Consider the following 20,696-nt stretch of genomic DNA (forward strand, 5'->3'; position numbering starts at 1 on the left):
AGCTTCTGATTGTAAATTATCCTAATGTATACTGGTCTTATTTTATAACTGTCATTAATTTTGATGCAAATCTTTGAACTTTCTTTACTATTAGTTTCTTGGTGGAGGGTTTGTTGCCTCATTCTCTTAGACCTGTGTGTGATTTATTTAACTTGAGACCCCTAAAGTGATTTGTTTCCTTTAGTTCACTATAATCCTTTAGTTAACCTTTAAGAATATTAAGTGTGACAAAGACAATAAATGTTTTTTTTTTTTTTTTTTGCATATTGATGTTAATCAGTAAATAATGTATTTGTTTCCTTGTATTTTTCTGCAGCTTTAATGAGTCTCTATTAAATTTAAAGAACATTATCTAGTAGAATTTTTACAACTTTACACTTTTACAACAGATGTTTCACCATATATTTTCGTCTGCTCTACTGGCCACTTCAGAGATTATATGTTCGTAATTTTGATGATGATAATATTATCATATAATTAAAGTTTTAATCATAGACATGTTCATTCATCCACAAGACATTATTCACATTAACTGAATGATATCACAGACTCAAATATGGCATAGTTTACAGGTATGAATATATCTATGTTTAGAAACAGCTTTACTTTGACAAGCATAGTTACAGAGTAACTGAGGGATGATATATTCATGATAGTAATTTCACCACAATGAGACCCTATAAATGTTTTTACGACACACACACAACTTTTAAAAAAATAAAAATAAATAAAAAATTGATATTTCCCTCAAACATTTGAACGGTAGTATATATATAAATTTTATTTTAAAGGGACTATACGTAGAATTCAGAAACCCTTGATTTTAGTGACACCAGTGGCTATTAAATTAAATGCAGTCTGCAACTTATTACTCCTGCCCGCACACACTCCATAGTGACGCGAGCGAGCCTCGGCCAAAACAGTGACTGAACGTGATTCACCAACATCATGTTGGCTTTTATAGACAACCTAGGAAGTCGAGGAAGGTTTCGTTTTTTTAAGTTTCATTGCAAGCTGTTCACACATTGGGATTAAATAAGAAATTGATACATGACAATTCTTAAAAGTGGAGTAATCCTTTAACCCTTGATTAAAAAAATTAGAGGAAAAAAAAATGTCTGTGTCAAAATGATTGTCATAAAAGTTTGATCTCATTTTAAAGAGGACCCTTGGCAGATTATTAAGTAAAAAAAAATCAAAACAAACAAAAAAAGTAAGTTTATGAAAATTATTTATGAACATTATTTTATATAAAATATATATTTAATAAAACATGTTGAACTTAAAAACTGCTAGAAAATCAAAGCCATAAATCTAAACAAGGTGTGTTCCAAATTTGAAGTTGATATCTCAAAAAATTAGCTTTCAGTAAGATTATGTTTGAGTACCAAATTTCCCCCATTAGATGCCAGCAAAGGTCCACTGGTACCCACAGTGGTTGGATTTGTGATTTGCAGTACAGTAGAGTTATTCTCTCTCAAATATTACACACACACACACACACACACACACACACACACAGACACACCAAGTTTTTATAACACACGGCATCCATACAAACGCACAATTATAGCTGCGTAATTTATCCAATTGGCTCTATAATATACAAAAGCAGAAAACAGGAATAAAGCAAGTATTTGCTTTATAGGCCAAACCTAAGAAAATGGCACCACTTGGTAAAAAAAAAAAAAAAAAAAAAATTGAAGCCTTGCAATCAGAATGAATGACTATAAACAAAGATTGCATAATTTTATAGTTAAATGACCCTGGGATTAAAATTGCAGTTTCAATGGGGATTTTTTTTCCCTTAAAGGGGTCATGAACGTTCTGTTTGAAGGGGCGTGTCTGCTGTGAGACTTCAATGTAAACGCCCACTGCTGTGATTGGCTGATATATGGATTATTTGTCGAACCCTCTTGAATACTTTTACTACATTTTTACTATTACAGCTGTCAAGATTAACTAATTGTTAAAAGTGTTAAATATTGTTATATGTAGATCTATTCCCATGACATGAAAGTTTGCATCGATGAGCATTGTAGCCGATGACAGTCTGTTGATCACATGAATGCAGTGATCTCATCATTTCAACACGATTTCTGCACTATCACGAATGCTTTCACCATAACTAACAATGCAAACATGAAGTAAATACTGCAAGTGGTTCATTGTTCAGTGTAACAGTGTCACTGATTATAACGGTACTTTTGGAGAGAGTCCGTGTGATTGACAGCTTCAGCCATTATAAAGAGAGTGTCGTTTGATATGAATTTACAAGTTGTTTTTTTATGCTTGATCAGTTCCAACAACAGCATTGAACAACATCACCTTTTTATTATGCTAAGCCAGCCTCTTTAAATGTCTACATTTAGTTAATCGATTTGTTTGTTTGTTTGTTTTCAGTAAAGCCATTACAATCCCTGAAGCTATAAACCCCAGGAGCTTTTTTACCCTTTATAAGTACTGGGGCAGAACCCCCTATCAAAAAGTGTCTCCAAATTTTTCTCTTCTTTTTTTAAGTTTTGGATATATAATTTACCTTTGCCTGGCAGATTTTCTCAGGTAAAATCCAGTGATATCGATACAAATCCACGCTTGAAAGTGATGTCTGTGTTAGAGTTTCATCGCTACACCATTGCCAACAGATAATAGACATAGCTTAAGTGACATAGTGACTTATTCGCAAATGCATAGTTGTAAACAGCTGGCAGAAAACACAAATGATAATGATGATGAACAGGTCGGTATTAATCAATCTCCTCCACCATCAGCCAAACATGAGTAATATTGTACTGAAGGGACAGATGTATTTCACTGGGACTCGTGACCCCATAAAAAAAAAGAGTCTAGCGACGGTCCTGCAACGAGCACAAACACAAATCTCTCCAGTCTCTCTTTCTTTTCACAAACAAAATTAAGACAGAGTGACTTAATGCTGCCACCTTGTGTCTCATGATTATGAATCTTCTCATTTATAACTGGTGCAACATGTACTGTAACTCACAAATACAGTGGAATATTTAAAGGTCCCGTTCTTTGTGATCCCATGTTTCGAACTTTAGTTAGTGTGTAATGTTGTTGTTAGAGTATAAATAAAATCTGTAAAATTTTAAAGCTCAAAGTTCAATGCCAAGCGAGATATTTTATTTAACAGAAGTCGCCTACATCGAACGGCCAGTTTGGACTACATCCCTCTACTTCCTTCTTTAATGACGTCACTAAAACAGTTTTTTGACTAACCTCCGCCCACAGGAATACACAAGAGTTGCGTTTGTAGAGTGTGTTTGTCGCCATGTCGTCGAAACGCTGTTATTTTCATCCCGCAGTCCAATCACCGGGTCTGATTCCGGCTCAGATTGATAGGGTAAAATTAAAGACATGTTTACAATAACACTGAGCGCACGCATCTCCACGTTATGGTAAGAGGCGTGACCTTTCCGGGCAAGGTTCGCTAAACTGCTGTCGAATCACAACACAGGAACCGCTGGCACAATCAGAACTCGTTACGTATTTCTGAAGGAGGGACTTCATAGAACAAGGAAGTCATCAGCCCGTTTTTATGACAGTGGAAACAGCGGTATACAGATAAGTAAATTATGTGAAAAATACTGTGTTTTTTTACACGCGAAACATGAACACATGTTATATTGCACACTATAAACACAATCAAAGCTTCAAAAAACCACGAAAAACGGGACCTTTAATGTGTTTGACACAAAAAGGAAACAAACTAAAGTCATGCATTTTGGGTCATTTTGTTTTTTCCCCTCTAGACTGTAAAGGAAACTCGTCCTCTGAATTATTTTTTATAAAGAGAAATTCACCTGAATGACCAAACTGACTATGGCTCCTTCTCTTCATAAAGGTGAGTAAATTATAAAAGTGCTTCTCATTGCTGCAAAAACATTTATGACATTAACTGCAGTCAGATGATGAATGTAGCTTCAGCCGCTCAAACTGAATCACTCTTAATGTGACACACTTCTTTCATTCAGATGCTTGAGCTGTGGCATTAATGTGTTGAATGGCCAAGAGTTTAATAGAGTTAACCTAGAATTTACGGTTTCAAATATTGCATCTTTTGTCATTTGTTGATTTATTTGTATTCATTGTAATTTTTTCAGGTGTTTTGGCCTGTATAACTGTCACACAAGACTGTGGTGTTTTGACTGTAAATGAACAGATCTGTCGATTGTTGAGCTTCTGTACAAATGTCCAGTTTTTTCTCAGCTCATGTCTGCAGACAATGTAGAAATTAATTTGGACCTGTATTAACATGTCAGGAAATCACTGTGTTTCTGGTGATTATTAATATTTTTCTACGTTTTTGCAGAAACTGTATGTGAACCACTGCTATTAATGTTCTTGTACTGTAAACTCAAGTTTGGCAGTTCTGCTGTTATGTGCGTTGCTGCAGAGACGAGTCGAGTATGGAAATCCACAATAAGTTAGGCTTTAATAGTAAACCAGGAATAGAGATACAGCATAACACAATATAGCAAACAAAATCACAGACAAGGAGTGCAGGGAGTGAGTCAAAATTAAAGGGAGTGCTGACGAGGACAACAGGTGCTGGGAATCCGGGGAGATGGCGGGAAGACTGTTTTTTGGCACAACCTGCAAAAATCGCTCGATGCCATTGCTGCTTCTGCAAACCGCAGATCAATGCTACAAACCAATACAAACTAAACCTGCGTCTCAATCAGCTCCCTAGTTCCCTAGGTCGTGAATCAGTATATGATGAAAGTGAATGTGGCTGATTCCCTGATCAGTGCCCTGACTACTGAACTAGGGAGCTGATTGAGACACACGGTAAACCTGTCTGGAGTTTTCGCATCGCTCTGCAAAGTACATCACCCGGATCATTGATCTGATTGGTTGAAGGACTATCCAATTGCGTGAATAATGCTCGTTGATCACGCCTCTTGTGCAGTAGGAAATACATAGCAAACTCCCCAGACCAATGTTCAATTTTAAATTGAGCTTGGTCTAGTGATAGCCAGACAAGTCTTTTCATTGAATTAACTTAAATATTTAAGTACAGATAACTTAAAAGGCAAATAGAGGCTGCGGTCGGTTAGCCTCCCACTAATATTGATCTCCATGATGATGACCTCAAACTAAACACTTTCAATAAGACATCAACATCTAAACATCTGTTCTCAGGAAGAGCTTCTGTAGACGTGTGACAGAAATAAAGTCAGTCTGGTTAGTAATAAGTGAAGCTGGTAATGCTGTTTGTGGAGTTGTTTAATCAGATCTTCAGAGATTTAATGTCTTTTATCTTCAGTTCATCTAAGGCTGTGGCTGAAGAAAGTTGTAGTTTGTGTTCTTATTTCTCTTTCTTTCAGTGTTTGTTCACAGCAGGTGTTTGAATGATTGAAAGAATGTTTCAGGAACATCATACCAACCTTTAAATAACATTCTACTAAAAGTAAGGAAATTTGACTTTTTTATCTTCTTGGAATGTTACAAATCAACATTCATAGAATGTTGAATTTTAAATTAAAATTGACCCTTTGCAAAGACCCGCCCCCTTAGTTACAGTTGCTTTGTCAAACACGGAAAGACGTTAGTACATACCATTTTTCAAGTTTAAGTCCACCTAGGTAAATCTTCTAACTGCTGACTGCTTTGTCTGACAAAATGGTGGATTCGGCATTATGATTGGTTAGATCGCTTGTCAATCAAACTCCTGGTGAAGGGTCAATTAAGTTGAAAGAACATTTGAGGAACATTATACCTTAAAAACATTCCTCTAACATCAAGAAAACTGGACGTTTTTTACGTTCCCAGAACCAACAGTTTTGTAGTAATTCTAGCCACAGTGAAGTCATTCGATTTTATAAAAAAGAATTGTGTTATTTTTTTAAGCAATACTTTTTTTTAATGTTTTCACAACAGCTTATCCCTCTGTTGACCCCTGCTACAACTACACTGACCTGGATGAGCCATGGAGATCCATCAATAATACAGAAAACTTCAACATGTGTGACCAGTCTGTCTCCTGGAGCGGCTGGTATCGTCTCTTCATTAACAACAGGAGTGCTCATATCCCAGACACGTGTGTTGCTCAGTTTAGCTGTGGAACTGATATCCCACTGTGGATACGTGGAGGGCACCCAACAGTAAATAATGCAGTTGTCACAAGATGAAGATGTCTGCGGTCACAGAGACGATTACTGCTGCTATTAAAATCATGTTTTACAGTTTCCATAAGGTTGCATGTGCAATGCATGATGATGATATGATTATTTACACATTTTTATCAGACTGAAAGTAGGTATAGTGACATAGTCACTATACCACTAAATTTTTGTGTTGGATCAATATTTCACAAATTGCATTTTTCTTTCATTTTGACTCCTACTGATCTGTTTGGTAAATTCTGAAATAGTTGCTTGTAAGAATAGATATTTTTCAGGGGCTATTTTTCAACATTTTGCAGTTTATTGTATTATTGTCTTCATGCTGATTTCTCTCATTGCAGGTATAAATATAATGCTGCCGGAAGGATGCACCGTAAGTTGAGTTTCTGAAATTGAAGTTGTAGAGTTGGACTAGAGAAGTGCAATACACTGTGGATATGTGTGTAAATATGAGTGTGCTTTTCTATTAATTGCTGATGGTTTTGCGGTCCATGTGAATAGCTGTTGGTAGCTGTGAATGCTTAGCATATCAAGCCATTTAAGAGAATGAAGAGAATCACTGATTCGATCTGTAAAGCTCCGAAGCTGTGCTTTGAAATTGGCCCATCACTATATTGTTGAAAAGTCATTATTTTGTTTTTTGGTGCTCAAAAGTATTCTTGTCACTTTATAATATTAAGGTAGAAACACTGAACGTTTTAAATCTGTTTTTCGTACCTTAATGGATTTTGAGATTTTCAATGGCATTGCTGTTTATAGAGGCCTCACTGAGCCAAAATATCTTAATTTGTGTTCTGAAGATGAACGAAGGTCTTAAGGGTGTAGAACGACATGAAGGCGAGTAATTAATTACATTATTTTAATTTATTCTTTATTCTACACCACTGTTTCCAGTGTCATTTGAATGGCCTGTTTGGTTTTCTGGTTCTATGATACCACTCCCTCCGAAATAGCAATGGGCTCAGATTGGTTTGCTGGCCCAGAGTATTGTGATTCGTTGAAGTGTCTGGAAACGCCACGCCCCTTACCATTAGTTGTCACATGTGCTTCAGTGAAATGTAAATAATGGCGTCTATATTGCTGTATCAAATTGAGCCCGAATCAGACCCAGATAGCAGTAATGTTGAAGAGGGTCAAGCAGAACCTCTGCAAGCATGGTTTTTAAAGGATGTTTCTGAATGGTAAGTATTTCTGTTTGTATTTGTGTCAAAGTGTTTAGATATGCTGTCACCTGTCAGCTTTCAATATATGGTTTTATCCTGATTGAAGGTTTACTGTAGCCGAATACATGACTGAGTAGTAGCATTTTTGTAAAGGTATCATTTAATTTATAGCATGAACAACTGTCTATGAAACTATAAGTTTGAATTTAGATAACTGGCTAGCGAAGCAAAAACGCATTGGTCTTTGTTTACATCCTTGATGCAACCAAAAAAGCAACATAATACATTTAAAAGACATGTACAAACAATAAAACGTACTTACAGTTAAGGGCCCATAAACAGCAGCTTCTGCTTTTAAAGTGGGAACTGCTTCTTTCAGTAAAAGCCTTTGTGCAAATCCAGCATTGAGCTCGTGTAGATTCTGGAAGCTGTCTTCAGCGCTGCATCCAGTGTAGAAAATATCACAGATTATTATGGGTCAGGGGCGGATCTAGAAAATTATTTATAGGGTGGCAAAGGGGTGGCATGAGGTCTATGAGGGGTGGCAACACCAAAGCAAGCGCCCATGCATAGTTTTTGGAGATTTATGGCCTGACATACACAATTGTGTTCACAAACATTGCATTACCAAAATAAATAAGATTTCAATATCCATCATGGCACCAAGTAAAGGCACTATATGAAAAACATCAACAGATTTAAAATGAGTCTGACCTTGTATCACTAAAGGAAATGAGCAGTTTTATTAATATTACACAGGTTACTTCGATGGCATAAATCACATGTTTTAGTGCAAGTTAAAGAACAACAAAAACTTGTGTTTCTGTTATTAACAGAGGTGGGAATGTCTGTGTGTGTTCACCCAGAACACCCTATCAACTACAAACTCTAGCAACACCCCAGCAACAGCATAGCAAGAGCCTAGCAACCACCCAGAATCTCCTAGCAACCACCTAGCAACACTTTAGCAATCACCCAGAACATCTATATTCTGGCCTAACTGATCAAACTATTTATGTTTTTTAAACAAGACTTTAAGTTGGCTTTATGACAAGCCAGCATAAATTTGTCTTTCAAACTTTTTAATCTAGTTGAAATGAAACAATTCAACATTTTCTCACAACTATAAACACAATCTCAAAACTATGCAACTTGTACAAACCTCAAACTTTCAGGTCAAAATAAAATGTTTTAGTCAAAAACTTATTCTTGTCTGACAAAATCAAACTTTGGCCTCAGATGACACACAAAACTTAACAAATACACAGACTACTGCACTGCCCAGTGAACACTAGTGAGATCAATTCATGTAACACTGTAACAAAAATACCGCTTACTGGGATTCAGGAATTATTTTGCAGATTCTTACCTAACTAGTTTCTGTGATCGGGATCTTCTTATTGATTTCATGTTACCGTTTCGTCAGATGGCAAAAAGACCTTTATCCATGATGAAAGTGGAGCGAGCGGTCGGTGAATCAGCTCGCAAACAATTACGAAAATTCAGGACTTCTGAGTTAGCCGAGAAGCAGTAGTTTTCCGATTCACGAACAAATGGAAAACAATTCGTAAGTGAACTTGGCTGCGCAGTGTTTTTGACTCCCAAAGAACCGGTTCATAAGAGTCATTTGTTAATGATGCTGACTACATTGGGCGCGCTGCGTGCGCGTGCAACCGTCATGCAGCTTATTGAAAGACGTGTTTTCTTGCCATTATTTTGCAATACGCTGTCTTTTTTATGTCATCACATTGAAGCGCCGCTGCTGAAAAGCAGTAGTACTTGAAACACTGCTAACATTTATATTTTATTCTCTGATCATTTTGGGGTGGCAGATGGGGTGGAAAAGCTTTTTCTTAGGGTGGCAGTTGCCACCCTGTGCCACCCCGGTAGATCCGCCCCTGTTATGGATTCTATTATCTTTTGACGGGTCACGCGTGTCCAGTGTAGACAACTCTTCGCTTCCACAATGCCGCACGACATGGCCTCGCCCACTTTGTTGCATGTTCCCTTGGGGAATCGCAGGATTTATGATGTCACCAACCCTGGAAAAAACTCGTTGTAGTCCAAACCGGTCGTTTTTGTAGGCATTAAACTGACAATATCTCCATTTGCATTGAACTTTCAGTGCTGTTTGTGCAGATACTGTTTATGCTCAAGCAGCAACATTACACACTAACTAAAGTTAAAACAGTGAAATTGCAATGATCCACCCCTTTAAAGATGTCACCACTCACACATCAAAATCATCAAATTCTTCTCAATTGTGATTTCAGAATCCAACTTCTATAGAATGTCTTCAAAATCTTCTTGATCGGATCGAGAACATCACAGCTCAAGTGCTTCCTGTGGATGTAAGTCTTCAAGAGAAAAATGGTCAAATAATCAAATTGTCACAGACACGTCAGGTTCCAACCTCCAATCACAACGCACGCCATCACCAGAATACTGATCACCGCCACCTGCACCTCATCACCGCACTCATCAACAGCACTATATAACCCACACGCACACAGCACTCCACGTCCGGTCTCGTTCGCATATACCCATGTTATGCTTACCTCAAGGACTCCTCTTCGTATACTCACCTGTCTCCAGCGTGTCTCCTTCCCTCTGTGTGCCTCGTCTGCTGTGTGGGTGTGTTTCCGTCAGCTCCTCAGTTCTCCAGCGATCCCCTCTGTGCTCCAGCGATCCCCAAGCTCCAACTTACTTCTACCTGCAAAGAGAAAGGACAGTAACTATTCCTCATACTACCTGCTTAAACTTCTATATAACCAGTTCACTCACCTGTGTGTGTTCACCTGCTCTACTGTGGTCAAATAAACATCCATTACCTGTTACATCTGTGTCTGTCTCCTGTATACCGTAACACAAATAAAATGTAATTGTCAGTTACATAACGACTGACATCACAGTTCTGATTAATTGGCTGTCTTGATATTTACATGTTCAGTAATTGTATTTTTCTGATCAATTAGACTGTGACCGACCTTTTGAATATGGTGCTCAACGCTTCAAAGATTTTACAGTCATCATCATCATCATCATCATCATCATCATCATCATCATCATCAATCAGTCCAGCTGAACTCGCCTACTATGGAAACCTTGTGTTATTAATCAACGAGAAACTCATCTCTACATTGGTGAAGCCAACAAATACGAGTGACAATGTCAGTTTTGCTCTTGCTGCTATAGGTGAGTGGAGATACAGGTATTATTAATGATTAAATATGACGTCAGTGAGTTTATATATTTGTTTATTTGGATCCCCATTAGCCACTACTTTGATACTCTTCCTGGAGTCCCAGCAAGTAACAATACAAAAATGCATTAATCAACAACAATAAAGTCAATAAAACATTCAAACCCAAAATTTATTCCAAATATCAAAATGAACAATTTACTATATATTGTGCCATTAAATGTTCCTTTAAAGATTTTTTTTTTAAGATGCATTTTACATGTTAAAAGATATGTAATATCCAATAGTAAATCATTCCATATTTTCATTCCTCCAAACATTAAAGTCTGTTGCTTTGCACTGGTTTTTAAAACAGGAAGTATTAAAACATCCTTTGATGCATGTCGTTAAGCTTATGACTAGTACTGCTACAGTTGACAATACAGGACATTAGGAACTCTAGCCACAGAAAAATAGTATAAAACAAAGCAGGAAAATAATTATCCTGTCCTTCACCAGAGGCCAACCTAAATTTTTGTGCATTCTCATTATATTAGCCCTTATTTATAAGTAAGAACCATTAAAAATGGTAGATGGATCCTGTTGTAAAACAAGAAAATCCACGCCCAGGCATTCACATAGTTCGAAAGCTAAAAAGCCTTTATTATAAGACAAGTCTACATCTTAAAAAAACACCAAGGCATATCAAAGGCCTGTTTAGATTGATACGCATTGGTGTCTTTTAAGATGTAGACTATTCTCTTTAAAGAAGAATTGAATGTGCTCACAAACTATCATTTCCAATACTTTACTAAGAACTGATAATAAACTTATTGGTTGACTTTTGGCACCATTAAAACCTAGTGGTGCATTTTTCTGTAGAGGAATAAACTTTGCTTGTTTTCAAGCTAAAGGAAAAATTTGTTTTCAATACTTATATTAAAAATGTGGCAAACAGGTTTGGCTAAACAGCTGTCTTATAATTTCACAAGATGAATGTCCAAGTTATTTATTCCCGGTTTATCTGTTTATAGTTGACCATTTTTGTTCCAATTGTTTTATATTTGCCTTGTTCAATTCAGAACAGAGGGATGGCTTATCACTTTTCTTCACACACCATTTCTTCTCTTAGTTTATCAACCTTATTAATAAAAAAAAATCATTAAAATAATTTGCAATTTCATATGATTTAGTTAAAAATGAATATAGTCTAGAAAGCAGCTATGGATCACCAGTGACAGACAACAATAAAAAATACATATACAGTGTGACGAGCAGGGCGGGCAAGAGCCGTGAGAGAACGGCGCGAGGCCGGTGATGCTGCAGCCTGGACGATTGGGGTGGGGCGGCACGTTAAGCCTACACCCAATTTCATTGGTTTATAATACAGCAGAGCTTATTGGCGTAGATGCTTTGGGCATGAGCATGCGCATGCGCATTCCTTTTTGAGCAACTTTATGAATGATCTACTTCTACGCTGTTTGACCTTACTACTTATAAATATAATATAAGTGCTATAACATGGCGATTTCAGTTAAGACCAATTGGCTAATGTTTTGATGAACTTAAGACTCAAGTTAGATGAAGTTACTGTACTGTACGCTTGGTACAGCATCTCTGGGTTCTTCAGGCAGAAAATTTCCCTCTAATATACTGCAAAATCTGGGGAATGAATTCCTAATTCGTGGCCACGATATAGCCTATATAGAGCCAGGACTACATCAAGTGAAGTAAAGTCAAATTTATTTGTATAACGCTCAACACATCATTTCAATGTAGCTTTACAAAAAGTCATATTGTCTGCAAGCTTTTATTGAGCAGTCTTAGGGCTGGGCGATAGAAATATGTTGCTGATATAAATGATACAGTTTGAGATTTAGCTTAGCTATATTGTATTTATTATTTTATCCAGCAGATAAGTCAGTGCCACTTTTAAGACTGCATGGAATTATGGCATTGCAAAGGAGAGACATTTTCTATAGGCCGATATGTTTTCTATTTAGACTATATTTTCTGCATGTCATGCAGGGCTCTGTATTTTTACATCATCCATTTAGGCATCTTCATATTTCCATTAGGATTGGTGGATGCACAAATTAGGGATTTTCCACAAATGATGATTATTCACTGTATTTCAGTAAGACATCAGATAAACCCGAAAGCACATTTGATTTTACATTTTAAAGCAAAACCGTGGCGACAAAAGACAATAATAGGCTACCCCAAGCCCACACGCCCTGACCATATTTTTGTGCGTTTAATAGAAACCTTGCAATGCTGAAAAAAAAAAAATACATCTTTGCATTTATTTTGTATGCAAAGATGTATTTAGATTATTTTTTTTTTTTATTACTAAAACATGTTATTATGTCGATCTGTAGCAAAAAAATTTATTTATGTACTCAAGTATTTAAGCAATGAATGTTCACTTCTCTGCTTGGTCATAAGGTTGTTGCACAGATTTACAGCTGCACGTGATTTTTTTTTTTTTATATATATAGTTTTGCAGCTATATGGCTATACAGCAAGTAGTAATTTTAATCTATTTTCAGTTGTATAAGCAGATTATAACACAATGCGGGGGTTGATAAATAATTAATTGGATTTTTAACAACACTTATTTATGCCTACTAAAATAGGAACCTTTAAAAACTATAACATATGCCTACAGAACCAATAGGCCAGCATATTTTATTAATAGGTAGCTAAACAGAGAAATGAGTTTTCCATTAAACATTTTATTAGAACTTTGTACCAAGCAATGCAAGCATTGGACAATAAGATTTTCTGTATTATAAACCAATGAAATTTGGTTTCAATGTGTCGCCCCGCTCCATCGTCCAGGCTGCACTCTGGGGTACTTGAGTGTTAACGATCTTCACCTGCGAGTCGCCCCGGCCTCGAGTCTCTCACGGAGGAGCTCCGGAAGCATAAAAGGAGGAGCGACAACAGTGAAGGACGAGAGAGGACCAGGTTGTTGTTCACGAAGAACTGCCGGCATTTTACTTTCGTTTTGTATTTGTTTATTTTATATTAAAGTTATTTGTTGAACGTTCGCCGGTTCCCGCCTCCTTCTTCCTGTATTTACGAACTGTTACACACAGCAAATATATAATTGTGTAAAAGTATAAATATATAAAGGTATATGATCTAACCTTTGACGTTTTAAATTGTTAATAGTGCTTATTTTTACATTGTCAATTAGCAGATTAAATCAACAAGTTATTAAATCAATAACATTTGATGTTACAAAACATTGTTTTAAAGTAAACAGAATAGTTTTAACTAGTAATTGGATGAAATAGGCATTTTATTTATTTGTCTTTTATTTCATACTTTTTTTATTAGTACATTTGGGCATCGACTTTAATTAAAAAAAAATAAATAAAATAAAATACATAACTGCTTATTTTCTAAATCAGAGGTTGAAGTCTTCATGGTTGGACCAAATGTCACCTTAGATAAAATCCCTCGACATGACAAATTCTTCTGTGGACATTGATCTCTTTGGGATCGCCAAGAACAACAATGAAACAATTCAATTTACATTTATTTGTATAGCGCTTTTCATGATACATATCATTTCAAAGCAGCTTTACAGAGAATGCATGTCAACATCACAATTTAAAGAATGCAGTTAGCAAATAATGTAATAATTTAGGCAATTAATTTTACAATCACTGTTAGCAGTTTAACTGTATGTAGAAGCAATGAGCTCCTGGAAAAATGAATTACATTAACAATAATTAGGATATAGAAATTGTGCAATGTGCATGTTGATCCAGATGATTGCGTCTCTTCATAGGTGTTGGTCATCTGAGGTCTTCTTAAAGGTGCCCTAGAACTTTTTTTTAAAAGATGTAATATAAGTCTAAGGTGTCCCCTGAATGTGTCTGTGAAGTTTCAGCTCAAAATACCCCATAGATTTTTTTTTAACTGCCTATTTTGGGTCATAATTAGAAATGAGCCGATTCAGGGTGTGTGGCCCTTTAAATCCTGTGCTCCATGCCCCAAGAGCTTGCCTTAAACAAAGTTAACACAGCTAATATAACCCTCAAAATGGATCTTTACAAAGTGTCCGTCATGCAGCATGTCTAACCGCGTAAGTACAGTGTTTATTTTGATGTTTACATTGATTCTGAATGAGTTTGAGGCTATGCTCCGTGGCTAACAGCTAATGCTACACTGTTGGAGAGATTTATAAAGAATGAAGTTGTGTTTATGAATTATACAGACTGCAGGTGTTTAATAATGAAAATAGCGATGGCTCTTGTCTCCGTGAATACAGTAAGAAACGATGGTAACTTTAACCACATTTAACAGTACATTAGCAACATGCTAACGAAACATTTAGAAAGACAATTTACAAATGTCACAAAAAAATATCATGTTATCATGGATCATGTCAGTTATTATTGCTCCATCTGCCATTTTTTGCTATTGTCCTTGCTTGCTCACCTAGTCTGATGATTCAGCTGTGCACATCCAGACGTTCTGCCCTTGTCTAATGCCTTTCATCCAGACGTTAATACTGGCTGCCGTTGTGTAATGCCTCAATCATGGGCTGGCATATGCAAATATTGGGGGCATACATATTAATGATCCCGACTGTTACGTAACAGTTATGTTAGTTATGTAAGTTGTTATGTTGAGATTTGCCTGTTCTTCTGAGTTCTTTTAAACAAATGAGATTTATATAAGAAGGAGGAAACAATGGAGTTTGAGACTCACTGTATGTCTTTTCCATGTACTGAACTCTTGTTATTTAACTATGCCGAGGTAAATTCAATTTTTGAATCTAGGGTACCTTTAAGAGGCTGGATCCAAACTGAAGCTGATGTCCTCTCTAGTCACAGAAAAGCAAATGGAGAATAATTAGCGTAGCTGCTGTTCATAACATTAAGCAAAGAAAGTCATGTGCAATTGATCTGATATGAGATGCATTATGTAAATGCTTGGCTAAAGAGATGCGTCTTTAATCTAGATTTAAACTGGGTGAGCGAGTCTGAGCCCCTAACATTATCAGGAAGGCTATTCCAGAGTTTCGGAGCCAAATGTGAAAACGCTCTCCCTCCTTTAGTGGACTTAGATATCCTAGGTACAACCAGAAGTCCAGAGTTTTGTGATCTTAAAGAGCATGAAGGATTGTAGGGCGATAGAAGATCGGTTAAGTACACAGGAGCTAAACCATTTAGAGCCTTATAGGTCATTAGCAATACTTTATAATCGATTCTGTCAGAATGGATAATTTAGAGATTTCATCTGGTTGTGTTGAAATATATAACTGAGTATCATCGGCATAGCAGTGGAAACTAATTCCATGTTTTCTTATAATATTGCCGAGTGGCAGCATGTATATTGAAAATAGCAGAGGGCCTAACACAGATCCTTACGGCACTCCATAGTTTACTATCGTTATCTTAGATTTTTCCCAGTTTATATAAACAAAATTGTGACGGTCTGATAGGTACGACCTAAACCACCGTAATGCCTGGCCCTGAATACCAGTGTAATTTTGTAGTCGATCTAAGAGTATTATATGATCTATAGTGTCGAACGCAGCACTGAGATCAAGTAACACTAGTATTGAGACACAGCCCTGGTCAGAAGCTAGAAGCAAGTCGTTTGTAATTTTAACGAGCGCAGTTTCTGTGCTATGATGAGATCTGAATCCTGACTGAAATTTTTCATAGATAGCGTTTTTTTGCAAGAAGGAGCACAATTGGACCGACACCACTTTTTCTAGTATTTTAGACATAAATGGGATATTTGAGATGGGTCTGTAATTTGCTAATATGTTTGGATCTAATTGTGGTTTCTTAATGAGAGGCTTAATAACTGCTAGCTTGAACGGTCGTGGGACGTGACCTAGAGATAAAGACGAGTTGATAATATTGAGAAGAGGCTCTTCTACTACAGGTAACAATTCTTTCAGTAGTTTAGTGGGTATTGGATCTAATAAACATGTTGTTGGTTTAGACACAGTGATAAGTTTATTTAGCTCTTCCTGTCCTATAGTTGTAAAGCACTGCAACTGTTCTTGAGGGGCGATAATTGAGGCTGAATCATAAAAATCTGTTAAAGGTTGTACATTTACAATTGTATTTCTGATACTTTCGATTTTCTCTGTAAAGAAATTCATAAAGTCATCACTACTAAATTGTAATGAAATGTTTTGTTCTGGTGATGTCTGTTTATTTGTTAATCTAGCCACTGTACTAAACAAGAACCGTGGATTGTTTTGGTTATTTTCTATAAGTTTGCGGAGATGCTTGGCCCTGGCTGCTTTTAGAGTCTTTCTATAACGGGACGAGCTGTCTTTCCACACGATTCTGAAGACCTCTAAACGAGTTTGTCTCCATTTGTGTTCTAGATTACGAGTTTCTCTTTTGATAGCGTGAGTAATACTGTTGTACCAAGGTACAGTATTTTTCTCTTTTTACCCCTTTAAATCTCATCGGTGCAACAGTATCTAGTGTACTAGTGAAAATGGTGCACATGCTGCTAGTCATTTTCTCAAGATCATTTGTGTGTTTAGGTACGATGAGCAGCTGAGACAGATCAGGCAGGTTATTTGTGAATTTATCTATAGTTGTCGGGAGAATTGTTCTGCCTAGCCGATATTGGGGCGCCATTTGACAAATATCATCAGTATGCAGTACGCATGTTACAAGGTAGTGATCAGAGACGTCATCACTTTGCGGTAGAATTTCTATATCGGTTGGATTGATTCCATGTGATATAATTAAATCTAGTGTATGATTAAAACGGTGAGTGGGTCCAGTGACATTTTGTTTGACCCCAAAGGAGTTTAGTAAATCTTAAAACGCAGCCCCTAACGTATCATTTGTATCGTCTACATGAATGTTAAAATCTCCAACAATCAGCGCTTTATCGATGCTGACCAATAGGTCTGAGAGAAAGTCTGAAAACTCTTTTAGGAAATCAGCATAAGGCCCTGGAGGTCTATAAACGGTAGCTAAAGCAAGAGATAGTAGCAACTTTTTACTTATATCTGAGAGTGTAACATTTAGCATAAGAATTTCAAATGAATTAAACCTATAGTTTGTTTTCTGAGTAACATTAAGAATATCTCTGTAGATTGTTGCTACACCACCGCCACAGCCAATTGGACGGCATTTGTTTTTATAACAGTAGTCAGGTGGACAAGACTCATTAAGACCGAAATAATCATTTGGTTTAAGCCATGTTTCAGTAAGGCAAATTAAATCAAGACTATTATTTCATTATATTATGTTATATTCACTATATATTTCATTTATAATAACCGCCTTAGGTGTCAGTGATCTAATGTTTAGTAGCCCTAGCCTTAGAGATGTTTTTGTTCAGTAATTTTGTGAATTTCTGGTTTGATAACGATCAGATTTTTTCTAGATCCTTTATTTTTATTGTTAAACCTCACTATTTGGCGAATAGACACAGTTTCTATAGACTGTACTACACTCGCATTTCTAACAATTAAATGGGCAGAACACAGGCTGTGATTTGAGATTTGACTTACTAGTCATACAGTGCGAAGTGTCTTGGAAATGTTCTCCGACAGAAGATCAGCTCCGATTCTGCTGGGGTGCAGGCCATCAGCACGGAAGAGCCTAGGACGCTCCCAGAAAAGATTCCAATTATTTATAAAGAGCAGCTTCTGTTCATTACACCAAAACATCAACCATTCATTTAAAGCAAATAATCTACTGAACCTTTCATGTCCTCGTCGGTACGTCGGAAGCGGTCCTGGCACGATGATCCTCGTCGCGGGTGATGTGGCTCGTACCGTCTCGATCAGGCTCCTGAAGTCCTCCTTCAGCACCTCCGTCTGCCGCAGCCTGGTGTCGTTCACCCCTGCGTGCAGCACTACAGCTCCGATGGTCTCAGCACCATTCAAGATCGCGGGAACCTGCACAGCGACATCGAGAACACGAGCACCAGGAAAACAGTGACTGCGCACCTTACCTTTGGCTGTGGTAGCGTGGACATGGCGGACGATGGAGTCTCCAATGACCACGGCGTCGTGTTCCGCCTCGCGAAGAGGGGAGAAGCGGTTCCGCGTCGAGACCTCGAAGAGCGGGGGCGGCGGAGGAGGAGAGGTCCTGGTCCGAGGCCTGGCTCGCGCCTTCCGCTGCTGAAGAAACCAAGGTCCCTGGTGTGATGGCGCCAGAGTGAACGAGGGCTGGGATGAACGCGTTCTAGGTGCTCGGGCCCTGTGCAGAGAAACACACGGCGTAGAGGAAGCAGGAGTGTTGATATCGCGCTGCAAACTTACCGAGGATTGATGAGCGTCAGCACGCGATGTTTCCAGCGCTGTCTGCCGCTCGCGTAGCTCGGCCTGCTTCTTGAGAAGGGTCCGAATCTGTCGCTCCACGTCCTGCAGTTCCAACTGCACCGCATGCAGCTCAAACGTGTCCTCATCTGCACACAAAGGTAGAGAAACATCCGATACACTCACCATTAGAATAATAATATAGTGAGAGAAGAGTACAAACGCTAGTGTGACAACGCCGCTATTGCTAACGGGCTAAAGCTAATAGTGAATGTTCGGGAAGTCAGATAAAACTAGCGATATCAAGGTAATCCGAGTGTTTTTTTATGTAAAATATTGTTGGGGATGTGTTCCCCCGCCGAAAAAGAAAGAATGATATGTTATAAGTTTGATTTTAAGAGACAAAAACAAGCAATTAGGAATCAGCTCGACGGAGCTCTAGCTCAAACAGCGCGGCAGCAACAAACAGAAAGTGACGTGATCCAACAAGTATGTGAGATGTTTTAATAAACATATTTTAGAAAATATATCACTAAACCACATTTACCAGAGGATTTTCATTGTGTTGAATACAAGTTTCTTCTGTTTCTGTCACACAGGATCAGCTGCTGTGGCTTTCATGAGCTTCAACACAATGGAGAATCTACTGAAGCCCGACTTCTTCAACACATCAAATGACACGATTAAAACCATGATGTCCACCGTGATCTCAGCTACTCTTCCCAAAACCACCAACACTAAACTCACCAAACCAGTCAACTTCACCCTCAAACACATCAGAGTGAGAGACTGAAGTGTGTTTCTGTCCAACCTGAGAACTGATGAACATCTGAAAACATCTAATATTCAGTCTTGTAATATTTTCTGCATGTTCTTTCTTCTTTCTGCAGGAGTTTGACCCCAGCGGTTCTCTGTCCTGTGTGTACTGGAATATCAGCGAGTGGATTGTAGATGGTTGTTCTGTCTTAGAGACCAACAGCAGCTACACTGTGTGTTCCTGTGTCCATCTGTCGACATTCGCTCTCATCATGCAAACCAGCAGACCACCAGAGGTATGAGAACATTTATACTGACCATTGAAGAACAGCACAAAATTGTCATGATTCTGAACTCAACTCTCACAAATCTCAATGCTGAAGTTTCACAGATGAAATAAACCAAGTAACAAACATGATTTAATTGCTTTGTTAGAAAAGTACATGTAGTCAATAAAGACACATTAACTCTCTCTGTTTCTCTGCAGGATTATGACATTTAAAACACTGTCTCAGTTTGTGGTTCTTGGTTGCTCCTGGATTCTGGGTTTCTTCACTAATGGCAGGAAGGAGCTGGAGATCCTCTTCCTGATCTTGAACTCCCAGCAGTTCTCCAACCTTCATCTTCCTGATCTATTGTGTCTTTAATAATGAGGTCAGAAATGTTTCAATTCTCCTCTATGAGTAAACAATTTCAGTGTCTCCAGAGACAGACAGAGAGAGGAAAGCGTCAGTATTTACTTCAAAAAATGCAAATCTAGTCTTATCTGTTTATTATAAACAAATTCCACTATGGTTGATGAGTTCCAGAGGTTAAATTGATGTTATGAAGTCACTCAACCATTCTCGTCTCATTCTTGTGTTGAAACTGCCTATCGGTGTTGGATCTTATCCTGTTGATTAAATAAGCTTGTTATATCTCACCTTCTTCATCATGTCTTTGTATCTTACAACACAATCCTTAACATAAATGTTGCAAAAAAAAAAAAAAAAATGAAATTTACTTGTGTATTAAAACAAATATTTAGATTGCATTTTGTTCAGGTCCCATTCAGGTTTTCCTATATTATTTTAATGAAATTTTCTTACAAAATATCTTAATAAACGAATAAAAAATAATATTATACTAGCATTTTAAAACCTTCCTTATCCACGTTCCACAAAAAAGCTCCA

General features: G+C 37.4%; 1 pseudogene; it reads left to right on the forward strand.

The window, feature by feature from the left end:
• The first annotated feature begins 3,843 nt into the window (after positions 1-3,843).
• Positions 3,844-20,126, forward strand: LOC125271351 (annotated as a pseudogene).
• Positions 20,127-20,696: the final 570 nt, after the last annotated feature.

Source organism: Megalobrama amblycephala, linkage group LG1, assembly GCF_018812025.1.
Source record: "Megalobrama amblycephala isolate DHTTF-2021 linkage group LG1, ASM1881202v1, whole genome shotgun sequence".
Taxonomy (NCBI): domain Eukaryota; kingdom Metazoa; phylum Chordata; class Actinopteri; order Cypriniformes; family Xenocyprididae; genus Megalobrama; species Megalobrama amblycephala.